Genomic DNA, 25,648 nt, shown 5'->3' on the forward strand with positions numbered 1-25,648 from the left:
CTGATTTGTTGTTCCACTTATTTATGCATTCATTGGTTGATTCTTGTATGTGCCCTGACCAGGGATCAAACCTACAACCCTGGTGTATCAGGACAACGCTCTAACCAAGTGAGCTATCTGGCCATGAACTCAAAAAAATTTTTAAAGTAATTATAAAATGTTTTCTTGAATTATTTAGGTTCTATGAAAATTTTTAAACAGTATATAAAATTTCTCTGGAAGCCAATTAATATTACAATATAAAAAGCAGCATTTTCCCATAAATAAATAACAAGATATTTTTCTCCTTCCTCTATTGAGGAAAGTAACAATTAAAGTTATATCAAAATTATAAACAATAGCCCTGGCTGGTGTAGCTCTGTGGATTGGGAGCTGGCCTGCAAACTGAAGGGTCACAGGTTCAATTCCCAGTGTGGGCGCATACCTGGGTTATAGGCTGATGTTTCTCCCCCTCCCTGTCTCCCTCCCTTTCACTCTCTCTAAAAATAACTAAACAAAATTAAAAAATTACAAACAATATAAAAAACCCCTTCACTAATTTAAACAAACCCATGTACTAATATTAAAATATATAACTTCTGTATACCTGGTGATAGAATTATTGCCACAAGAACAATATAGGATATGTACATGCAAAATAATTAATCTGGACCTCTACCTTATATACTATAAAAAAAAACTCAAAATGCATCAAGTCCTAATACAGAAACTAAAACTATAAAAGCCTTAGAAGAAAACATAGATGTAAATATTCATGACCTTGGAGTAGGCAAGGGTTTCTCAGCTATGACAGCTAAAGCACAAGTAACGCAGGAGAAAATAGATGTTAGACTTCACTGAAAATTTTTCTTTTATGCTTCCCAATGACACTACCAAACAAGTAAAAAGACAACCCACAAAATAGGAGGAAATATTTGCAAATCATGTATCTGATAAGGATCTAATATATATATATATATATATATATATATATAGAGAGAGAGAGAGAGAGAGAGAGAGAGAGAGAGAACTACTAAAATTAACAATAAAAAGGCAACCCAATTTTAAAATGGGCAAAGGATTTGTACAGGATTTCTCCAAAGATATACAAATGGCCATAAGCAAATGAAAAGATGCTAAACATCATTAGTTGTTAATGAAATACAAATCAAAATTGCAATGAGATACTATTTCATAACTACTAGGATGGCTATAATAAAAATAAGTAAACAAACAATCAGAAAATAACAAGTGCTGGTGAGGATGTGGAGAAACTGGCACTCTCATACCTTGCTGGTGGCATATAAAAGGGTACAACCACTGTGGAAAACAGTATGGTAGCCCCTCAAACAGTTAAAAATAGAGTTGCACAACTTAGCAATTCCACTCCTAGGTATAAACCACATACAGTTGAAAATGTGTTCACAAAAAGGCTTATACATGAATGTTCAGAGCAGCATTACTCATAACAGTCAAAAAGTGGAAGCAAACCAAATGTCCATCAACTGAAGAACGGATAAACAAAACATGGTATATATCTATACGATTGAATATTAATCAGCCATACAAAGAAATGAAGTACAAATAAATGCTACCACAAGAATGAGCCTCGAAAAAACATTATGCTAAGTGAAAGAAACCAGACACAAAGGTCACATGTTGTATGATTTCATTTACATTAAATGTCCAGAATATGCAAATCCATAGAGAAAGAAAGTAGATTCTAGTTGCCAGAGGCTATGAGAAGGAAAGAAAAGGGAATGACTGCTGATGTGTAAGAGTTTCTTGGGGTGATGAACATGTACTGGAATTAGGTAGTAGTGATCATTCCACAACTTTTTAATACACTAAAAACCATGAATTATAGACTGTAGTATATAATCAGTGTATAATTTGTGCTGTTTAAATTATATCTCAATTTAAAAAAGCAAAGCACTAATATCAACCAGAGAAATCTACTTAAGAGTAAGAGCAAAAACCAACTTAAAAATTATTTCTAAGTCTGGGAATGACAATAACATGCATGTTAAAGCCAATGCCAAAAAAGCTATAAACCCACGATGGGTTTCTATGCAGAGGTGAACTCAGTCTGTTCTCCTCATGAAGGAAGAGAAAATTGGTGGGAGTTTCCTCTGAAGATTTATTGCCCTCCAGGATCTGGATCTAGATCTAGAAAGAATCAAACTTTATGATAGTAATTTGCAATAGTACAAAATTGCACTTCTATTTTTCCTTTGTGGAAGTATGAGTTATAAGTGTTAATATACACAGTCCTGAGAAATGTATTATGGATTAACACATACACGGAAGAACACAGCTTGGTTAACAGTCTCACCTTGCTTCATCCCTAAGAAGTAGATGAAACAGATATTATATCCATTTTATCAGAAAAGATCATCTCAAAGGATAGCGTGACCTATTCAAGACCCTGGGGTGGTCACGCGGGGCTATAAACCAGGTGCTGCGACTCCTGAGACCATTTACTTTCATTGAATCAATGTTCTCTCGCTTTGGCACGCTTTCTCCTTCATTTAACAAGTCTGTCACTCAAAACTTTAATACACTGTTTGTGGAAAAACAAAACTAATTTCTAAATTATGGTATTATTAATTCTTAATAAAGTATAATCTACTTACAAAACAGAATATTCTGTAAATATGGAAAATACTTCAAGCACACTTTACATCTAATTCATCTAAAGTCATTCATCTAAAGTCATCTCAAAACCTCAAATGTCACAAGAGTTAAAATAAACAATTCTATAGAACACATACCACTTATAAGAAAGCTTCTTTGGGCCCTCACTCAGAGTTCATTTACCTCTATTTTAAGACTAATTCTAACAAGCTTGTTTGTCTAATTTATCAGGTAAATTATATAATAAGTTATGATTCTACTAGATAGATGTTCACACTGAGAGTAAAGTGACAACAAGGAAGGAGACACAAAATTCCAAAGCGTAGCAGTCTTGACCATCTGTAGGGGTAACAAATTCCATATAGCTCAAGGTTTTTTATTATTGTTCGTAATGCTCCACAGTCACCAATAAAAGAATGGTAATTCTACATATTTTATTCCAGAAGGCAGAAAAAATATAAACCCTCTTTTCTCAAACTAAAACCTTGGATTCTCCTATTCCTCTTTTGTACCCAAATCCAATCGGTTGCCAAGTCCTATAGATGCTACCTCTCCATTTTTATTGTTCTTGCTCTCATTCACTCAAGAACACTACATAAAAGGTAATGGAGAAAAAATACAATCAAGATTAAATTAAAAATATAAACAAAAAGTAATTGAATAACCTGCCACTATTTCCAGCCCTTGCTTCTATAAAAGTTATCTTCCTAAAACAAAGATTTAATTATGTCACTTTTATTCATTTGGTTAACAAATATTTATTGAAAGATCTAACTTTTAAAGGCTCTGTAATTGGGCCTGCTGGGTGGAGGGGGGCAAAAGGGGAAAAATTGGGACAATAATGATAGCACAAACTATAAAACAAAATTAATTTTTCAAAATTAAAGCTCTGTAATAGCTACAGTATAAAATCCAAACCCCTTTTCCATAGCACCTCAGTCTGGCTGTGATTAGCCCTCACCCTAACATTCTGTCACTTTTCCCACCGCTGCCACCTGGAACCACTGAGTTTCCTGAATCAGCCTGCAGTTCCCTGCTCCTGCCTCTCTGCTTTCTGTAATACCCTATGCCTGCAATTCCACCTACTAAAATTCTAACGCTCCTTCAAGGCCCAGCCAAAATGTCATGCATTCTATGAAACTTCCTCTCACCTTCCAGTCATAATTAATCCCTCCACCTAAGTGTCTTTATTTATTGAAGATATATTATACATTTCCCTTAAATATCCAGCTCATTATTTTTAATAGCTGCACAGTATTTTACTGCATAAATGCTACAAGTTTTATTCAATGGTGACATACAAATTTTTAAAACAATTATTTTATACAGAGAAGAGAATAAAAATAATCCTGTAATTCCACTGACTAGATAATACCTGTTGGCCCTTAAAAAAATAAGCAATAAATGCCCCGGTTAGAAAATTCAAACAATACAGAAAGGTTATTTGCTAGAATTATAACAGCAACTTCAAGTAAGCAAAAGGGAAAGAGAACCAAATGAGATGAGTATGAAGAGGGTAAGAAGAATTGAAGGAGCAACACAGGTTCACATAATTATAAATATGCACTGAAATTAATTTATTTTCCCTCCAAAATAAAATAGGCCATTTTTAAAGACCCATCTTTAAAAAATGGCCTATTATAAAAAAAATTTCTTGTTGTGTTTCTGTAGGGCAAATTGAACATTCTTTTCATCTTTTCTTTTTTCTTTTGACAGTCTCTCCACATAGGGGAGGAAAAGTGGACTATTTAGAAGCAATCGGTCATTAGCAAAATCAGTGAGCATCTCCATGAAGGTGCCTATCTCTAAAGTTCTCTAACTTCCTCTATAGAGTAACCCTCATGGGAAAGGTTTCTGTGCCCTGACTGGTGTGGCTCAGTTGGTTGGGCAACGTCCCCACAAGGAAACTGTTCAATGTTTCTCTGCTTCTCTTTCTTCCTCTCTCTCCCTCTCCCTAAAATTAAATACATAAGTAAAAATTTAAAACCATTTTTAAAGGCTTTTGCTATATAGTGTGGTTCTATCCTGCCAAAACCAGATCTGACAGATGTAAGCCATACGCGGAGGATATACTGCCTACCCAACTTTAATGCAAAAGCTTCCTATTTAAAGGTTAATTTACTCCAGATTCAACCGAACTACTCTTCATTCTTCACACTATATACAGTTTAGTCTTTCTTAAGCTATGCTTTCTTCATGTCTTGACTACAGAATTCTCCCTGCTATTTCAAGGCCACACGCACTTTGCAGCTCTTCCAGGAAGCCTTTCCTTCCCTCTAACCCTCTGTCTTTCTTCCCTCAAACTCTAGAGAGCTTGTTTATGCCACCTTACCCAGCATTTCATTAAATGCTACTTCCTCCAAATGCTACTTCCTCCATTATTTCGTGTGTATTACCAACTGCAAGCTCCTTAAAGGCCGGGTTTATACCCTAAATGTCTGTATTTCCCACAGTACCTAATTAGAGGAGTTGCATAGATGACATTTTATTTTTCTTAATATATTTTACTTATTTATTTTTTAGAGAGAGGGGAAGGGAAGGAGAAAGAGTGGGAGAGAAACATCAATGTGTGGTTGCCTCTCATGTGTTCCCCTACTGGGGACCTGGCCTGCAACCCAGGCATGTGCCCTGACTGGGAGTCAAACTGGCGACCCTTTGAGCACAGGCCCGTGCTCAATCCACTAAGCTACACCAGCCAGGGCAATAAATGACATTTTAAAACGATTCCTATTGTTAATTACTTTTATAGTAATGTAAATATTAAAACTTTACATAGGATTCTGTAACCATAAACTTGAATTCCTCAAGTTTATTTGTGGTTACATGTTGCATAAAGGCAGTATTAGTAATAGTAATTGCAAACCAACAAAGATTCATCTGTCAAGCCACCTTCCAAGAAATGAATGGCTCAACCTGTGACAGTTCTCTAAATTTCAAGAAAAACTTCTTGTAATCTTAGAGACCTGAGTATAGATCTTCAGAATGAGTGGCAGTTACTTACTTTCAACTCTCAGAAAACGAATTTTTCCCTACAGCTGTGTTTACTCGCACCATGCCTCATTTATACTAGAGGTGTAAAACAGCAAAGCCCAGATCTCTCCCCCTCTCTGTATTTTCCCTTGCCTTTGTTATTTGCCTTTCTGCAGCTTGCTAGCCAAAGCCATAATTAGCCCCCCACAGGGACCTATGTTTTTCTAATAAAGAACACCCTACAGCACAATGGCATGTATACACACACAGCCATGTGTATTCCTAACAAATTAGGAACATTTTACACATGCAAGCCTTCAATAGCTAAATGAGAGCACTTTGCATTGCAGCTGCAACTGACTCACGACACCGACTGCAAATTGATTCGTCCCTTTTCTTACTGCGCACACAGTCTGATGAAGGCAAACGACCTCACTGAGACTGAGTGAACTTATGAATGCAGGTCCTAAAGCAGACCTTCATAAGCAAACCAGATTTGTCAAGAAACTTTTTTCCCACAAATTACTACAAAAGTTGTGGTGTTTGTTACATGACAGTTTACTGGGATTTTGCTGTAAGGTCATAGTTTTCAGCCGGACAGATTAATTAGTGCTTCTAAAGACAGGCAGGTAGCACCCCCGCGAAGGCTCTGAAAGGCTCTGAATCCTGCTGTGCGTGGCTTTCACTGCCCAATCTCCTCCGTAGCCCACCCAGCACCGCCTTTCACTCACTCTCCTCCGCCACTTGTCGTCAACCTTGCCCAGCCACAGCCCCACACCCTTCCAGTAAGTGGAGGAGAGTCAAGGAGCAAAATACATTGTCAAATTGAAGCAAAAACCAATTCATTTGTTAAACATTTAATTTACAAGTAAAATTCAAGTAGAAATAAAAGACTTGTGCCTTCCCCACTAAGGCAATATAAATGAAAATTCCTTCACTCTTGTACAAATATCCATTGTAACTGGCTTATATCCTTGCATTAGCAATAGTTATTACTGGCAAGGGTGATGACCAACCTCATTGAAAGTAAGGGCTACGAAGGCTTCGGTGTTTTTAACAAAGGGCTCAAAAAGCCATATTCACCAATATTGCCCACAGACTAAATAATGGTTTCCATATATACTATTTTTTAAAGTATATAGATGCTATTATGATTAATAAAGTCAGACTACATTTAAAACATTTACTGACTTATGCCCTGACCGGTGTGACTCAGTTGGTTCCATTCCCAGTCAGGGCACATGCCTGGGTGGCAGGTTCCGTCCCTGGTCAGGGCGTGTAGGAGAGGCAACTGATCAGTGTTTCTCTCCTTCTCTTTCTCCCTCCCTCCCCCTCTCTCTAAAGATAAATAAATAAAATCCTTAAAAAAAAGATTTACTGACTTCTAAAAGTTTTGTCATGTATTTTGTTAATTAATAATTACTGAAATTAGAGCCACTGTCATATGAAGAGCCACTAAAATATTTTACCTAAAAAGGAGTCTACATAACTGATGGTTATTAATCGAGTTTGAAAATTAAGAATGAATGAAGGTTGGAAATCTCAGTCTTAAGGTTGAAAATCATTGTATGAAGCTGGACTCCTTGAACTGGAACTGTATACAACTTAACTTACGTAAGACATAGGAGTTACCGAATAAATGTGCTTTTGAACTACGCTGAACACGGCTTGAACATGGGGAATCTGAATCTCCCTTCAGCAGGTTTTTCCAGTTGGTAAAAGATTTTAAAGCCCTAAAATTTTTAAGCGTGTGAGATGTAAAGTAGAAATATTAATATATGGTATGAGGTTAGAGCCTCTCCTTAGAAAATGTTATTCAAGAACTACCAATTTCTTACCACCCTAACTGGCATGTCTGATCTGTCTACTCTAAATGGGATGGAGCTGTCATGGCTCCTCATGGGCTCACACACATAATGGTTAATGAAGAGTTCAGGGTCTCACACTCAACAAAGGGGTTCCCTGCCTGAGCTTCCTCGGGCCAAACTATGTTCAATCTCCCTTTGGGAAATATTAATCATCTTGGAATAGCAGTTATGCTTTGCCACAAGCAAGAGCCTCAGTACTGGTTTGTCAAGGGCAGGTGCCAAGAGCTTTGTTTCTTGTTTTTGCCTTTATTTACTTTGCCTTCTATTGTGATGATAAATAGTGCAAAACAGTGCAAAACAACGAATCCTCCTGAATCGTTTGCTTCTTTTACAGTAATATCACAAGCCTATAACATTTTAAAATGGAAAATGAATGAACATTTCTTGGTAAATAATAAAAATACAGAGGGATAAACTGAACAATTATAGCAGCGGTTCTCAATCTGGGGTTCTCATGAGAATTATTGCAAAATATGTTAAAAATACAACTGTCCAGACCCCAGCAGAACATAAGAGTGTGGGGTTTTTTTAAAGCTCCAAAGGTCATTCTAATGCAGACCCTTGGTTAAACTTGAAACTAAAGGTTTTCAAAGTGTAGTGCCTCTATCAACAGCATCGACATCACCCGGGAACTTGTTAAAAACATAAATCCCCAGACTTCCCCCCGACTGAATCAGAAATTCTGGGGACGATGCCCAGCACATCGTTCTCACAAGACCTCCAAGGCGTTCTGATGCCTGCTGAAGTCTGAGAGCCCCCTTTACCCTGCGGTGAGAGGGGGGTAAGACAAAATTAAGTCTGTAAGATAAAAATGTGATTTAACTAATAGAAATATACTTAAGGCATTTTTAATTAAAAATATTGGTTTTGACTTAATAAATCATTAAGTTAACACTGTTATGACTTTCATTGGCTCAATTTGTCAAGTTCTTGGACCAGGCTTCCTTTGTGAACAGAAATGTGCCTGACATTGGATGAGAGATTCAAAGTCAGCATGCCATTCTGCCTATTCTGCATCTGGTCCTGGGTAGCAGGGGTTTCTCAAGTTGGCTGGTTAACTGCAACCCTTGAGATGAAAAAAACCACATGGTTTTTCTTTCTTCATTTTAATTTTAAGATTAAATGATGTCTAAATTCAACGATCAATTTACAGAAAGTACAAAGAACAGAGAAATCTATTAAACCCCACCATGGAAATGAAGTCGGCAAAATCCAACCAAGTAGAAATTCTACAGAATAAATGACCCAATTTCTTCAAAAAACGAATTATAAGAAAAAGGAGAGAGATAAGGAGAAACCTATGGATTAAAAAAAAAAAGAAGCATATCAATCACCTGCAATGGATTATAACTAAAACAAATTACAAAAATATAGTATTTCAGATAATTGAAAATTTAAACACGAAATGAGTATCTGGCATTAAATAATTGCTGCTGCCCTGGTAGCCTGGCTCCATTGGTTGGAACATCATCCCATACTCCAAAAGGTTGTTGGTTTGACCCCCAACAGGGCATATACCTAGGTTGCAGGTTCGATCCCCAATGGGGGCATGTATGAGAGGCGACAGATCAATGTTTCTCTCTCACATTGATTCCTCCTTCTCTCTCTCTCTCTCTCTCCCCCTCCCTCCCTCCCCCAACCCCCTTCCTCTCTCTCTAAAATTAATAAATATATCCTTGGGTGAGGATTAGAAATGAACAAATCCATAAATAATTCTGCTCATTTTTAGGTATAATAATGGTGTAATTATTTTTAAAGTGTATTTATCTTTAAAGAAATACCAAGTTATTACAGATAAAATGATACATCTTGGAGCTCTTTCAAAATCACACAGGAGGAAGAAAAGCTAGTGGGTGGTAGAAATGAGACAAGATCGCCCATGAGTTCATAATCATCGAAGCAGGTGAGGAGCACCTGGGGTGTGTTTCAGCGTACTTTCAATTATCCTATTACATACGATACATACGAGTATGTTTAAAGTTATCCAAAGTTTTAAAGTTTTAAACCAAATGAAGTTAAAAGAGATTAGCAAGGCTGTGACTGGTACATTTGTTCTATGTATTGTCTGAAATGTTAAAATCGGGAAAATATTCGAAAGAAGCCACTGAGCACTTTTAAGAGCTTAAAAACACAAATCTAAATTCTATACTTTGCAATTTAAGGAACAAGATGGCTAAAGTACATTCTTATGAGCTGCTCAGTTTTCTTAAGCATTTTTAATTCTCTGAGAAAACAACTACATGGCCCGCATTTTCCCACCCAGCGTCTAGGTCCGCACAGCTAATTATGTTGACGACCTCAGCCGCCCAAGGCGTTATTAAATGGCTCTAGTGTGCACACATATGCTTCCTTCCCTTGAGCCATGCCATCAGCTTCTTCCTAAATGGGCTGACAGAGAAACCACAGCTGAGGTCCTGCATGAAATCTGTCACAGTGCTTTCATGAAAAGGCAAGTTAAATCTTTACCTTCATCCTAATTTACACAAGAAATGTATTTAACAAATAAGAAACTGTCAAGAGAAAACCTTCAAGATAGCAGCCCTTGCCTGGAAATAGTTACCCTCTAAAATTTACACACTACAAGTAATTGATCCTCTAACACCATCGTATCAATATAGTATATTTACAATATACTATTTAAGAAATATAGTCAAGATAACAATGGCTTTCTCCTTGTGGAAGGATGTTTTTCTTCCTCCTTTTCTGCATTTCCCAGATTTACCGCAAAGGGCATGTGTCACTTTGACAACTGGGAAGAAACGGTGCCCCTCCGCTCTGGGGGCAGCAGAAACTTTATTTTACCACACTACATGGTAAATTATAAGTCCCTTTACACAATTCAGTTTGGCCCAACTTAACACAGGCTACAATCTTGTTCTCCTTCTGCCCTTATCTTTGCTTGTATCCCCAGTATAAACTAGACATCTTTTTCTCAGGAGTCCTCGTCAGGAAGGAGACAGGTCACCTCTGTTTCTCCATGGGTTGACTTCAAAGGTTAGATAACACTAACTTCCAAATCACTTCCTAATTTGAAAACTCCTGGGTTCAAGGAATAATCCACAAACCAGTATCTTCTTTCATTTAAAAAAATGTTATTTATAGATTTGAGAGAGAAAAACATCAGTTTATTGTTCCGCTTATTTATGCTTTCATTGGTTGCTTCTTGTATGTGCCCTGACCAGGGATTGGACTCACAACCTTGGCTCATCAGGGTGATGCTCTAACCAACTGAGCCACCTGACCAAGGCCTACTGGTGTCTTTTTTCTAGGCAACTTCCGCCTGCCTAGACCACATCCTCTTAGAAGTTATCCTCCCATTCAAATTTGTTCTAATTGATTTGTGTCTACTCTATTATTGTACTTCTTTCAGTCTTTTCCTTCAACTCCTCCAACATATAGCAAATTACTTCATTTTTTTAGCCTATTTTGTGTTCAGTCCCTACCCTATTTCTAACCACCAATACACTGGAATGATGTAAAAATAAAACTTCATGTGATTCGACCTAATGTTCAACCTGATATCAGGTTCGACATAATTAAAAGCCAACAACTGTAGGCCCTGGCAGAGTAGCTCAGTTGGTTACAGTATCATCCCAATATTTCAAGGTTGTGGGTTCAATCCTCCCTCAAGGCACATACAAGAAACAACCAGTGAATGAATAAATAAATGAAACAACAAATCACTGCTTCTCCCCCTTCCTCTCTCTTTCTAAAATCGACAAATACATTTTTTTTCAAACCAACAACTATAACACCATCCTTGGTAAACTGAAGAATGTTGTATCTCTTCACTTGGTCTTGATATAAATGTGCAGAAACTGCTCAGTGCCTGTCCAAGATGTCTCTCTCTTTTTCTTGATAACAAAATCCCTGTATAATTAAGGGCAGAATGTGCCCAACTAAAAGGCTGCATTTCCCTGCTATCCTTACAGATAAAGAGTCTGCCAGTGGGATACAAATGGAAGTCATTGCCCTTTGGCCTTCCACCCTTCCCCCTACTGCCTTCTTGCCTAGGACGCAGATGGCTCAGTGGGATGCAGGCAGCCATCTTTCGACCTTCAGAATGGAGGCCATATGTTGAGGCTGGCAGAGCACAATTAAGAGACTAGTTCCCTAATTTCATGGGACTCTGAAAGTTTTTTATTTAATATACACAAAGATTTTACTCTCTAAAACAGACCTATGACTTGAGCATTCACACTAACAAGCATCCCAGTTACACTATATCTAAAACCTGACTATTGATACTTACCATAGGAAAGGAAAATAATTTACTGATTAAGTTCGGGTTCTAAACTTAAACATGAATCTGAACCTGTTCAGACAACTTGCTACCTATGAGGCTTCTTGGACACATAACATCCCTATGTCACAGTTTTTTTTATTAAACTGTTGGTAGTCAAGGTTGCTCTGATTATTCAATTCTAATGCTCAGTACCACACCCAGTACGACACTGTAAGGGGAACATGTATACGCTATGACCCAGCAATTCTACTCATAAGTATCTACCCTGGAGAAACTTTGATAGCTTATACACATCTACACATCCAACACACACACACACACACACACACACACACACACACGGAGACCTCTCACGCACATACAAGAACACAGGTACAAGAATGTAATGTTCATTGCAGCATTGCAATGTCTATCAGGAAATGAACCACTGTGGAAGAGTTACACAATGGAAAACTACACCACAGTAAAAGTGAATCGACTACAATTACATACAATAACATAAACAAGCAAAACTGAATGATATAGTTCTAGGGATAGCTATACAGTAAAATTATCTTTTAAATAAATGTAAAATACAAAATGTACAGCAGCAGTTATTCCTGAGGGGAGGGCAGGAAAATGGATGGGGGGGGAACACTGATAGATTTAATAGAACTGGTCATGTCCAACTGGTAATGTTGGATAGTAGGTTTATAGGCATTTCTTTATTATACCTTCTAAATTACATTTCATGTTTCATTTGGTCTTTTAATGTATCAAATGTCACCTAATAAGCATATAAAAAGAGTGTATAAGGATACTGAAGTCCTGGTTTAAATAAATAAAAAACAAATTCCATTCTTGCTACACTCCAATAGTTGCTGCTTCAGTTTCAATAACTAATTCTTACCACTTAACACAAATAACTATTATACTGTCCTTAGCAGCTTTCCAAGAACTGTTGATTTGCTTTGTTTTCTCTCAGAGTACATGTCAAATTTCTCTTGAATAAATAAAATTTCCTCATGATTTGAGACAAAAATATAATTTCTACAAGTATGTTAGTATAAAAGCTAAGATGTGGCAATTTCCACAAGTATGTTTTATAATGAACCAGGGGAATGTTTAAAAAGAACATGAAAAAGAATTTAAATTATTAAATAACTTTAATTTATAGCAAGCCAAAATGCACTTTAGTCATTATACTGAAATATCTGAAACAATTTTGCTATTTGACAAGAATGTAAATATTTATAAAATTAAACATTAAGATGTCCAAACTCTTCTGTGGAATATCTAAAATAACTAACTACATTTTCCATGGCATGCAAACACTGGAAGAGTCCCTAGACGCACCTAACAAAATAAAAGCCATTCATCCTTGAGGGATTAAGAGGCCTATTTAAAATTCATAATTAAGCAAAGAGTGTGAAGTTACACTTATCTGTGAATTTGGCCTTCCTTTTGTACACGCTCACAGCTGCTCCATTCCCAGTCCTGAATAATTACCTACGCCCCCGCACCTCCCGTGTTTTTCCACCACACTCTGCATATTCTTTCCATACATAGGATCTTTCCTTCCAGCCATGACATAGATTTCTCTGCCTCTCCTTTTGTATGAGTTTACTTCATTCCACATTAAAAATGCCAACACCTGAAGTATTCATGAACAACCTATTCACCCTTAGAAATGTCCTGACTACATGGAAGAGCAGGAACCAGGCCAGCAAACTCTAGGACCATCCTTTGAGATCTAAACCAGCTAGACATCTTCATTACTTGACTTTTATCAGTCAAAATTATGTGCTGACTACGGGGGAGAAGAGGAAGTATAGGCACAAAACAAAATGCAGTCACTACCTTAATGAAATAAAAGGTGGAGTTGTTATTGCAAGTAAAATTCTAATCAGGTATTATTCAAGTTACAATTATTTACATGACACAAATCCAAAAATTTCATCTAATGGAAGTCAACAGACCAAAATGAAAAGTGGTCTCTAAAACAGCAAATAGCCAACATTTTTGCATCAGGCCTAGTAACCCTGAATTGCTAATGTCCACATTTTGCCAGGTTCCAATTCAACTGGCTACAAGTAGGTGAGACAGCAGAGGAGATTTCTCTTTTGAATGAGGAGTTAAAATAGATAAACTTTAAGGTTCTCTTCAAGCATAAAGTATTATATACACTAGTAAAAAGCTACAAATATTTATGAAGTGATAAAATATTACACACTATCAACAACCCAAATCTGTGTCGGCACATTTTTATTCTTCCATTCATTCACAATGTCTATTTGAAAGACAAACTCATCTTCTTCAAACGCAGATTTTCCCAACACCATACCATGTCCATTCTCCCGTCACAGTCACCATGGACACTCTGCCTGATTCTCAAGTAGAAGAGCAGCCTGAGGTTATCTAGCAAAATGAGATTATATTAATTTAATCAACACCACTATAACATCTCTGGCAAATCTTGACTAATTTCAGATGTCAAACTAAATCAGTCAGCCCAATAAGATTTGTATCATTGAAAGCAAATTTATTTCCTAATTTTGTTGTCAAACCTATTTTAGGAATCCTGCCTGTTACAGCAGACGATTAGAATGTGAACACAGAGTACTCTAACAATATGTCAATATATAGAGTATTCTAATAATAACCCTACAATGCATATCAACCCAATAACTTTACCTCATTTTCTAACTTTAAAAAAAACCAGCCCTGGTTGGTGTGACTCAGTGGATTGAGCACCAGCCTGCAAATGAAAAGGCCACCAGTTTGATTCCCAGCCAAGGCACAATGCCTGGGTGTGAGTCAGGTCCCCAGTCAGGGGTGTGCAAGAGGTAACCAATCAGTGATTCCTTTGCACGTAGATGTTTCTCTCCCTGTCTTTCTCCCTCCCTTCTTCTCCTTCTTCTCTCTCTAAAAATAAATAAAATCTTTTTAAAAAGAAAGAAAAACAGAACATTAAATACATATACCTAATAGATTGTACTGATCCACAAGATCTTTCTTCCTTTAGTTATGAAACTCATGACACCAGAGTGATACTATGTTGCAATGTAAAAGATACCTTCTGCCTATTCTCATTTACAATATGTTGGGTTGGTGATATAGCTACTTTAAAAATCATCAGTTTAGCTCTGGCTGGTGTGGCTTAGTGGACTGAGTGCTGGCCTGCAAACTAGAGGGTCACCAGTTCGATTCCCAGTCAGGGCACTTGCCTGAGTTACCAGTCAGTATCCCAGTAGGGGGCGTGTGAGAGGCAACCACACATTGATCTTTCTCTCTCTTTCTCCCTTCTTTCCCTTCTCCCACAAAATAAATAAATAAGTCTAAAAATAGAGATAAAATTAAAAGAACAAATTAGTTCTGAAATCTTGATTTTACTCCTTAGAATCAAAGAAACTGCTTTGTGAAAACTTTAACCAAAATAACATCAGATTGTTTGTTTCATTGACCAGGGTTGAAACCTGTACTCCTCGTATGTAAACAGGAGGAACTTTTTCTTTTCTTGGCTCTTTTCTTCCAATAAACTGAGTTGCTATTCCTATTAGAATTTAAAAATGAAACAAAGTAAGAGCAAGGGCTGAAACTCTATGGAATCAGAGTGGGAGAGGTTGGGGGTATCAAATCCATAACGCTTCATATCTCATCAAATGAAAAAAAATTAAGTTCAAAAAGTAATACCATCAAAATGTTTATAGTGTTACTATTGTTTGATAAAATTATGGGTAATTTTTAGTTTTGTCTTTATACTTTATCACCAAATTTTTTAAAACTCCACAATTGTTACTTTTAAAATCAAGGGGAAAGGCATTTTAAGTAATTTATTTCTATGGATCTTCTTTGCAGAAAAACTACCTCTGCTGATAAATGAATAGCACGACTTAGGTAGTTTTTGATAAGTACCTCTTAAAACTCAGTGTAGATTCATTAAACACAGTTCTTTCTTCAAAGGATATTCATCTAATAAAATCTGCTTATAACCATCTACAATTAATTCTTCCTTATAATTTGATTCCACACTTTGGTATTCTACCAAAACCTGTGAAACATGTCCTGAAAACCGAAATTCTAGTGATTTTCTACGTGCTTTTCATGTCCCGTACTTCAGGGTAATGGGTAAATCATTAAGCCTTTCAGACGTGAAAAGTCCCCAGGAAGAAAAGTGAATGTCATGCTTTCGTTCTCTTATCAAGCAACACATTGAATATCCTAATACATATTTCTTGGCAGAGCACATGTCAGACAGTTGTAAATATTTTCTTTTGGCTCTACGACAGCCAATCTCTGGATATTTTGGTTTCCACATTTAGAACCAGAATAACTTTCTATCTCAAAATTAAACATAATTGTTAACCAAACTAGAAATAGTGCTGTGACATGCAAAAGAATGGATTTGGACTCCTGCCTCACATCACATAAAAAATTAACTCAAAATGGATCAAAGGAATGAATGTAAGAGGTAAAACTAAAAGCCCTTAGGAGGAAACATCAGTGTAAATATCCATTACCTTAGATTAAGCCGTGGTTTCTTAGGTACGACACCAAAAGCACAAGCAATGAGTAAGTTTTTTGATTAACTGGACTTCACCAAAATTAAAAACTTTCGTGCTCCCAAGGACACAATCAAGAAAGTGAAAATACAACCCACAGAATTGGAGAAAATATTTGCAAATCATGCAGTCCCTGGGCATTTTTCCTTGCGGAGCTATTCTCACTCTAACCAGTGGTTTTCTTCAGGGTAAGAATTGCATCTTGTCCATCTCTGAAATCCTTATGTCTAGTATAGAGACTAACAAAGAACAAGGTAGTAGAGAGACAAACAGTGGAGAGAAGTGACGACATAAAGCATACAAAAGTGGAGTGGAGTCAACCCGCAGACACTGAAAAGACAGACCAGAACGTGGGTGCTAGGGCTGGAAAATGTAGATCTCAGATCCAACTGCTTCAGGTAGTATAGAGTCTCTAAAAATAGAGAAAAACCTTAGAGAGAGGAAGACGAAATATAAAGGAAAAAGCAGAGTTTCTCAGTATGTATTCACACTAAAGTAAAGCCAGTCTGTCCTGGTCACAGTTTTAACATATAACCTCTCTGATGAGAATCAGGAATCTACCATTTGTCATACCTGCTTTTCTATATGGTTAAAAATAAAGTCAAAGAGAAATGTAAATGAGAAATCATTGCCTTGGCTGGTGTGGCTCAGTGGACTGAGTGCGGGCCTGTGAACCAAAGGGTCTGCGGTTCAATTCCCAGTCAGGGTGCATGCGTGGGATGTGGGCCAGGTCTCCAGTTGGGGGCACATGAGAGGCAACCACACAATGATGCTTCTCCCCCTCTCTTTCTCCGTCCCTTTCCCTCTCTCTAGAAATAAATAAATAAAATCTTTAAAAAAAAACAAATCATCTGGCTATTTTAAAGTTTAGCAATAATAGGAGCAAGGGAAACAAAAATAAACAAACAAAAAAACCCAGCTTTTCTCTCCACCAATCAGTCATACGGACTAACCGTGTCTAAGATTTCTAGGTGCTACAAGGACTATGACGGAATAGGAGACTAAGTCTCCACACTGAAATTTACACTGCAGTTGGAAAGACGTCCTATGCAGGTACAGTGATGCAGGCAGTATGTGTCACACACAAGTATAAACATTTTTGGAAGAGAATAAAAGGAATCTTTTTTTGACATGAATCAATTCTCCCTAGTTTATCTTTTTAAATATTTGGATTTTCACAATCAAGCTTTCCTAAAAAGAAATGCAGTATGTTTATAAAGTAATTACATAAAAATCAGAAGACCAGTGGTTGCCTTCTGAAGGGTGTGAGTGAGCAGAGATTAACTGGGAAGGAATGTGAGGGTGCTCACAGAGATTAAGATAATGTTCTTTTAAAAAATATATGTTGTATTTTTTTTCCATTACCGTTCAGTCCCCTTATGCTCCCTCCCCTCAGCAATCACCACACTGTTGCCCACGTCCACAAGTCCTTTTTCCTTTTTGCTCAGTCCCCCCACCTCCTCGCCTCCCCGCCGCCATAGCTGTCATCCTGCTCTCCATCTAGGAGTCTGTCCCCATCTTCCTTGTTAGTTCAGTTTGGTCATCGGAGTCCACATATGAGTGAAAGCACATGGTATGTGCCTTCCTCTGACTGGCCCATTTCATCTAGCATAATGTTCTCCAGGTCCATTCATACTGTTACAAAAGGTAAAATTTTCTTCTTTTTACCAGACAATGTTCTGAACAAGCAGTTCTCAAATCCCCAGACCGGCATCGCGGGATTGTTAGAAATGTGAATTCCCAGGCCCCACTTCAGACCTGCTGAATCAGAAACTCCAGGGACAGGGCCCATAATCAATTTTAAAGTGGTCTGTGAAACTTTAAAGAGAAACAAGATATTGCATAACTTCAAAAATATCTCCCCCAAATATTTATTAATTATGTGGTGCTTGTAACACATATCTATTAATTCTTTCATATTCTCTTTTCTAGGAGATGGGATTAGATTCTCTTGAATGTAAGCTGCACTTAGTGACTTGATTCTTTTAGTACAAGAATTAAAAGGAACAATATTGTTAACTTTATAGTGGAGAAACCTGGCAGATACTCTCTTAACCAATACTAGTTGATTAACTAGTAATAATATCATATATCCCCTGTCGTGTGATAAGGATATACCATGTCTGTGGTATTCCTCTCAATGTACAACTTACCTAATCATGAAAAATGTCAGACAAACTCAAATTAAGGGACTTTCTATGAAATACCTGGCCAGTACTCTTGGAAAGTTTCAAGGCCATGAAAGGCCAAGAGACTAAGAAACAGTCATAAACTGAAGGAGAGACTAGGAGAGACTAGGGTACCTGACATGGTACCCTATACTGAATCCTGCCTGGAATGGAGGAAAAGACAACAACAGGAAAATGGAAAACTGAACTAAAGTCTGTTATTAATAGTATTGTACCAATGTCATTCTCCTACTCTTGGTAAATGTGCAGAGATTACAAATGATGTTAAGATTATGGAAGCTGAGTGAAGGGTATGAGAACTTTCTGTGCTACCTTTGCAAGGTTCTACATTGTAGATTCTAATGCAAACTGGAGTCTGAGAACTATTCTTCATCATGTTCTATGTCTGATAAGAGATATGAGTTACGCAAGTCTTATGCACTTGTCAACAATCACTGCTCACTTTAAGATTTGTGCATGTTGCCCTGGGCGGCTCAGCTGGTTAGAGCATTGTCCCAACACATCAAGGTCAAGGGTTTGATCCAATGAATCCAATGCCCTGGCTGGTGCATAAATAAGTGGGACAACAAATCAATGTCTTTCTCTCTTAATAAACTAAAAACAATTTTTAAGAAAAGATTTGTACATGTCACCATAAATTATATCTCAAAATTAAATAACTGTTAAAATCTAATCACAAAGTGTTTCCTCTTCCCCAACACACAATTTTGAGAAAATTAAATTGCTATGTATTAATGGTAACAGTTCCATCTAAACAGGTAAAGGAATGCACAGACATTTAAGTTAGTCAAGTATTTTTATCAAGCAGAAGATACTAGTTTATGTAGGAAAAAGTTAGTTCCATACATTAAGAGCTTCATAATTCAGTTAAAATTGACTCTTTAAAGTTTATTTATTCCAAAAAGTAAATCAATGATGAAAATCTCAATGAAAAGTGTTCAAAGCAGGGTCTATCACACAGTAGGAATTATCTCAGCTCTTTATTTTTCTCCAGCTATAGTGGGATTGCATCTACTTCTTAAGTATATATAAATACAAAAAGTACCAACACCCAGTAATATCATAACAAGTTACCAGTATACTTTCAGTGTCACCCTTGCCAAAAAGTATGAAAAAAACAAGAATGCCTCAGCTGTCTCTTCCACACCTGGACTCTCACTCTCCTCTCTACTGTCTTAAAATGGGGACAATTGTTCTCTCACTTAACAGGGCCTTGCCCAGCCCATCGAAATTGACATGTCCTAGGGTATGTTAGACTGCAGAATCCCAGGCCTCAGCCCAGGCCTATTGTATGAGAATCTGCATTTTAACAAGATCCTCAGGTAATTTGCATGCACATTAAGGGTTAAGAAATACCAAAATAGAGGTGTTAATATGCTTTTACCCAAAAATGTTGCATAAGAACATCACAGTAGAAGTTCAATAATTTAGAGTGCAATAAATTATGACTTGTGAAAGTCTGAATAGGATGGAATGAAAGTCAACCACTACTCCACCCGTAACAGGAGCACCAATCTAATCAGCATGCTGGAAATCAGTTCTGACTAACCCAACAAAGTCAGCCAAACCCAGGTTTTAGGTCTAAGTCCCCCAGTTATTAGCTGCATGATCTTCGACCAGTCAGTTTACCTCTCCCAGCCTCAGTTTGCTGCTTTGTTAAAGGAAAGTACCATCTCTGACTCATGGGATTGCTGGAAAAATACTTAGTAAAGTCCTCAGCACAGGATACTCAATAAATCTTCTTTACTTCTTGCCTTATTTTTGAATAGGACAAGATAGACTCAGAAAAATGATGCAATTTATTCATCATCAAATATAATGAATACAGCAAATGTGTTTTGATCCAAAATGATTTTCTGATGCTGCCTTTTATTGATTAAAGTGCAAAAGATACAAAAGAAAGTTTGCCCTGACCAGTGTGCCTCAGTCAGTTCAGTATCGTACCACAAAGCAAAAGGTCACTGGTTCGATTCCTGATCAGGGCACATGCCTAGGTGGCAGGCCACTGCCCAGTTGGGGAAGGTGCAAGAGGCAACCGATTGATGTTTCTCTCACACACCAATGTTTATCTCCTCTTTCTTCCTTCCTTCCCCTCTCTCTAAAAATAAATAAATAAATATTTTCTTTAAAAAGGAACAAAAGAACATTTATATGTTCAACTGGGACATATCAGATCAGATCATTTTCAGTGTGATTTAGAAATTATATTATTTTTTATTTTTTTAATTTAAATTTTAAAATATAGTATATTATGCAAAATAATGCACTACAAAGTAAATTACCATACCTATAATTAAATTTGGATGAGAAGATGTAGTAGCTCTTAAAAACTGGGAAAATACTGAATACTCAACTACTTACAAACTAAATATACAAAATATACTCAGCTCAAAATCTAACTATATTCTGCTCTCCATACTGAAATTGTCAACAAAGGTATTTAAAAATATAACAAAATGGCCCTGGCTGCTATGGTTCTGTGGATTATGTGCAGGTCTGCGAACCAAAGGGTCACTGGTTCAATTACCAGTCAGGGCACATGCCTGGGTTGTGGGTCAGGTCCCCAGTAGGGGGTGCACGAGAGGCAACTACACATTAATGTTTCTCTCCCTCTCTTTCTCCCTCCCTTCACCTCTCTAAAACTTAAATAAATAAAAATCTTTAAAACAAAAATCTGTTAAAAAAATTAAAAGTAAATAAATAAAGGTCAAATATAACAAAATATCTAGACTTTTGTTTATAAAACAGTAGTTAGTATACACGTTGGAGAAAACACGATTTCTACTCTCACTAGCTTCTCGTATTTTTCTGTCCTATTTGTAAATCCTTGACCTCCAGAAAGTCACTCCAAAAATAAAACTGTAAATAACCAATAATATTCAGAAGATACCAGGGTCATACTGTCATAGGGCAAATTTATTTCTAAGTGATTTGCAGAGCATATGGTCTTTTAATAATCTAACTGTATTTGACTTACACTAATACCAGAAGAAGAGATAAACATAATGAAACTTGACGTGGAAGAGTAAATTTGCTGAGGGCCTGAAAAACACAGACTATTTAGTCTGAAACTGAACAGAATAGACATCTCAAGCTGAAAAATACGTGACTATTCCCAATTTAGGCTTGGTCTGTTTTTACCCCCACACTAACACTAGCACAAACCATCTGGGAAAGAAAGATGTCTGCGTTTGGAGGGGTGGGAGGAGGTGAAAAAAGCCTTTGGCTGTCAAGTAGGAATAATTAGTACTGCACACTCCTAGAAAGAAAGAGACTATAGAAATGTATGTAAATAACTTTATCATTGAACATTTAATCCCAGAAAGAATGGTTCACATGAAGTAACATAATAAACAACTGTAATCGTGATTAGAACACAGAATATGCATATTATAACCCCTTGGTTAATATGTTAAGATTATTTACTGTGCAAAGGTAGATTTACTATGAAACTAGAAAAACTTAAGCATCAGGGCCCTCATTTGTACTGCCAAGTTCACGTGGTAGAGCAAAGACTGAATATAGATAATCTATATTATCTTTCTACTGTCTCTATAGAAAATATTACAAAAATCACAATATGAAAATCTTTGGAGGAGTATGAAGCCAAAAATATAGAAAAAATTACATCAGTACAACAGGCAGTTAATTAATTTTTTTAAAAGCCATGCTATTTTTCTCAATTCTATGGTGCTTATGCTATTTTTCAGCTTTTTAAAATGTGTAATTTGTTGTGATTTATTTTCTCTCTAAATATTTTTCCTCTCTAACTTTGTATTCATAATTTTGTATTCTTTCTTTTTTAAGATTTTATTTATTTATTTTTAGAGAGAAGGGAAGGAAGGGAGAAAGAGGAGAGAAACATCAATGTGTAGTTGCTTCTCACGCACCCTCTACTGAGGACCTGGCCTGCAACCCAGGCATGTGCCCTGACTGGGAATTGAACTGGTGACCCTTTGATTTGATTTGCAGGGCAGCACTCAGTCTGCACCGAGTCACATCAGCCAGGGTTGTATTCTTTTTCTTTCAAAAGTCCCTGTTGGTAAGCATTTTGAATACTGGTGAAATAACTTAACCTGCCTTGCAATTTTAATGTCATTGTACTAAACACCTGTTTAAAGGTCTCTCCTTCTATCACAGATCTTGGGTGTTTTTCATCACCAGGTACAGTATACCAAGGCACAGGTCAAATTTCAGCAGAATTTTATTTAGAACTTTATTTTTTCTTTTTTAAAAGATATGTATTGATTTATTTATTTACTTACTTACTTGAGAAAGGGGAAGGAAGGGAGGAAGAGAAACATCGGTAGGAGAGAGAAACATCAAGCAGTTGCCTGTTGTACATGCCATTACTGGGACCAAACCTACAACTCAGGCACGTGCCCTAACTGGGAATGGAACCAGCAACCTTTTGCTTTGCAGGACGACACCAAACCAACTGAGCCACACCAGTCAAGGCTAGAACTTTAGCCAGAAAGAAATACCAGTGCTGAAAGGTGGTAAAATGGAAAAGAACATCTCATGGATAGGTGGCATATCTAACAGAAAAACTGATTCATCTGTAATGAGGTGATTTATTTAGGCAGGATGGAATACAGCTAAACAGTAAGTACATAATAAAAAATAATCGGAAAGCTACTGGTAACTAACAGTGCCGACAACTGACAGAAAACAGGAGAGACCATGGAATCCAAGAGAGTAAAATGATTAAAAAAATAATCAAGGGAAGTTCTTCAAAATTAAACAGAGGTACCATATGACCCAATAATACCTCTCCTGGGCATATACTCAGAAGAAATAAAAACACATTCACACAAAAACTTGTGGATTAATGTTCACAGCAGCATTATTCATAACAGTCAAAAAGTGGGAGCAGTCCAAACATCCATCAGCTAATGAATGAATAAATGAAATGTGGTGTAACCATATAATAAAATATAATTCAGCAATAAAAAGGAATGAACTATTATAACAACAACCAAAATTAAGTACCTAGGAATCAACCAAGGAGGTAAAAGATGTATACTCGGAAAATTACAGAACACAGAAGAAAGAAATTAAGGAAGATACAAATAAATGGGAACATATGTTGTGTTCACAGATTAGAAGAATTAACATCATTAAAATGTCCATACTACCCAAAGCAATCTATAGATTCAGTGTAAGCCCTATTAAAATACCAATGGCATATTTCACAGATATAGAGTAAATAGTTCAAAAATTTATATGGAACTAAAAAAGACCCTGAATAGCCTCAGCAATCTTGAGAAAGAAGAACAAAGTAGTAGGGATCACAATACCTGATATCAAACTATACTATAAAACCACTGTGATCAAACCAGTCTGGTACTGGCATAAGATCAATGTCAGTAATCAATGCCAGTCTGATACAGACACATAGATCAATGGAACAGAATAGACAGCCCAGAAATAAACCCATGTCTCTGTGGTCAATTAATATTTGACAAAGGAATCAGAAGCATACCATGGAGTAAAAATAGCCTCTTCAGTAAATGGTGTTGGGCCCTGGTTGGTGTAGTTCAGTGGATTGAGTGGGGGCCTGCAAACCAGAGGATCGAGGTTCGATTCCCAGTCAGGGCACATGCCTGGGTTGCAGGCCAGTTCCCAGCAGGGGACGCCCTAGAGGCAACCATACATTGATGTTTCCCTCTCTCCTTCCCCTCTAAAGATAAAATCTTAAAAGTAAATAAATAAATAAATATAAAATAAATAAATGGTGTTGGGAAAACTGGACAGGTACATGCAACAACAACAAAAAAGAAACTAGACCACCAATTTACACCATACACCAGAATAAACTCAAAATGGAAAAAAGACGTAATTATAAGTCATGATACCATAAAAGTCCTATAGGCAGCAAAATTCCAGATATCCCACTCAGCAATGTTTTTACCGCTATACTCCTAGGGCAAGGGAAATAATGGGGAAAAATAAACAAATGGAACTACATCAAATTGAAAACCTTCTGCACAGATAAATGAAAAGGGAACTGACCATATGGGAAAATATATTTGTCAATGATACCCCAAACAAGGGTTTCATCTCCAAAATATATAAGGAACTCCTACAACTCAACACCAGGATGTCAAACAAGCCAATTAAAAAATGGGCAAAGGACCTGAATAGACCCTTCCCCAAGGACATACAGATGGCCCACAGACATACAAAAAGATGCTCCACACCACTAGCCATCAGAGAGACGCAAATTAAAACCACATGAGATACCATTTCACAAGGGTCAGAATGGCCATCATTAGCAAATCAACAAACAAGTGCTGGTGAGGAGGTGGAGAAAAGGGAACCCTAGTGCACTGTTGGTGGGAATGCAGACTCGTGCCGCCGCTGTGGAAAACAGTATGGAATTTCCTCAAAAAACTAAAAATGGATCTGCCTTTTGACCCAGCAATTTCCTGCTGGGAATACACCCTAAGAATCCCAAAATACCAATTCAAAAGAACCTATGCACCACTATGTTCACAGCAGTGCCCACCAGTAAAAGAATGGATCAAAAAACTGTGGTACATTTACACAATGGAATACTACACAGCAGGAAGAAAGAAGGAACTCCTACCTTTTGAGACAGCATGGATGGAAATGGAAAATATTATACTAAGTGAAATAAACTAGTCAGTGAAAGACAAATACCATATGGTCTTGCCTAATTATAGGTACCTAATGAGTAAAATAAACTAATGAGCAAAATAGAACCACAGGCAGGGAAACAAGCAACAGACAAACAGAGACCAGAGGGGAGGAAGGAGAAGGATAAGGGTGGAAAGAAGGGGAAGGGACTAGGCAAGGAACCAGCTATGAATGACCCACGGACATGGACAACAGGAAGGGAATGACTATAGGAGTGAGGGGTTGGCTGGGAGGAGGGGAGCAAAGGGGGAAAATTGTAACAACTGTAATAGAATAACAATAAAATATTTAATTAAAAAAAAAAAGAATGAGCTATTGGTACATGTTACCACATGGATAAACCCTAAAAATGCTATCATAAGTGAAATAAGCCAATTACAAAAGGCCACATATTATGTTTTCATCTATGTGAAACATTCAGAATAGGCAAATCTATAGATTGCCTAGTGCTGGGGTTGAAGACTGGAAAGTGGGATTGACTGCTAACGGGTGTGGGATTTCTTTTGAGGGAAAAATGTTCTAAAATTAGATTGAGGTGATGACTGCAAAACCCTG

The 25,648-nt window shown here is 37.0% G+C and overlaps 1 protein-coding gene across 5 annotated transcripts in view; it reads right to left on the minus strand.

Moving 5' to 3' along the window:
- Positions 1-25,648, minus strand: part of EPB41 (erythrocyte membrane protein band 4.1) — a 171,506-nt gene that overhangs the window by 114,059 nt on the left and 31,799 nt on the right. Inside the window, exon 1 of one of the 5 annotated variants that reach the window (XM_053660413.1) lies at positions 14,024-14,044. The exons of the other annotated variants lie outside the window; for them this stretch is intronic. The gene's annotated coding sequence lies outside the window, so the exon portion shown is untranslated. Of the gene's footprint in view, positions 1-14,023; positions 14,045-25,648 lie in introns of those variants that run through there. 5 annotated transcript variants of the gene reach the window in all.

The sequence above is a fragment of the Artibeus jamaicensis genome, unplaced genomic scaffold (assembly GCF_021234435.1).
Source record: "Artibeus jamaicensis isolate MK-2021 breed Jamaican fruit bat unplaced genomic scaffold, CSHL_Jam_final scaffold_847, whole genome shotgun sequence".
NCBI lineage: Eukaryota > Metazoa > Chordata > Mammalia > Chiroptera > Phyllostomidae > Artibeus > Artibeus jamaicensis.